The following is a 634-nucleotide window of genomic DNA, read 5'->3' on the forward strand; positions in this document are numbered from 1 at the left end:
GGGGCGGAAGTCTTGCCCCGAATAGAATTCTTCACTAACAAACTCTGTGTCGTTCAAAATCACAAAAATGTAAATCTCTCGTCTGACGTACGTTTTTGTATAAATAATTCATTTTCCCGAGGGAAGCAATAAAACGCCGAAGTGTAACTCCAGACAAGACGCATTAAGCCATAAATGAAATACATGGAAAACACACATTTGTGTATATTATTACTTTAGTATTTCGAGTCAATAGGGAGATTCTATGTGGTCGTTTGACCTGCTAAGAATAACAGCCGAATTCCCTCAAATCAGACCCAACTAGCTTTACACAATCATCATCATCGTTTAACGTCCGCTTTCCATGCTAGCATGGGTTGGACGATTTGACTGAGGACTGGTGCAACCGGATGGCTACACCAGGCTCCAATCTAATTTGGCAGAGTTTCTACAGCTGGATGCCCTTCCTAACGCCAACTACTCAGAGAGTGTAGTGGGTGCTTTTACGTGTCACCCGCACGAAAACGGCCACACTCGAAATGGTGTCTTTTATGTGCCACCCGCACAAGAGCCAGTTCAGGGGCACTGGCAACGATCCCGCTCGAAAATCCTACAAGGCCAGTCAGGCGGTACTGGCAACGGTCACGCTCAGGAT

General features: G+C 45.7%; 1 protein-coding gene across 1 annotated transcript in view; it reads right to left on the minus strand.

Annotated features, from left to right (window-relative positions):
• LOC106876248 (EF-hand calcium-binding domain-containing protein 10) overlaps nt 1-634 on the minus strand; it is a 15,463-nt gene that overhangs the window by 7,212 nt on the left and 7,617 nt on the right. The gene's annotated exons all lie outside the window — the stretch shown is intronic.

This window comes from Octopus bimaculoides, chromosome 3 (genome assembly GCF_001194135.2).
Source record: "Octopus bimaculoides isolate UCB-OBI-ISO-001 chromosome 3, ASM119413v2, whole genome shotgun sequence".
Classification (NCBI taxonomy): Eukaryota; Metazoa; Mollusca; class Cephalopoda; order Octopoda; family Octopodidae; genus Octopus; species Octopus bimaculoides.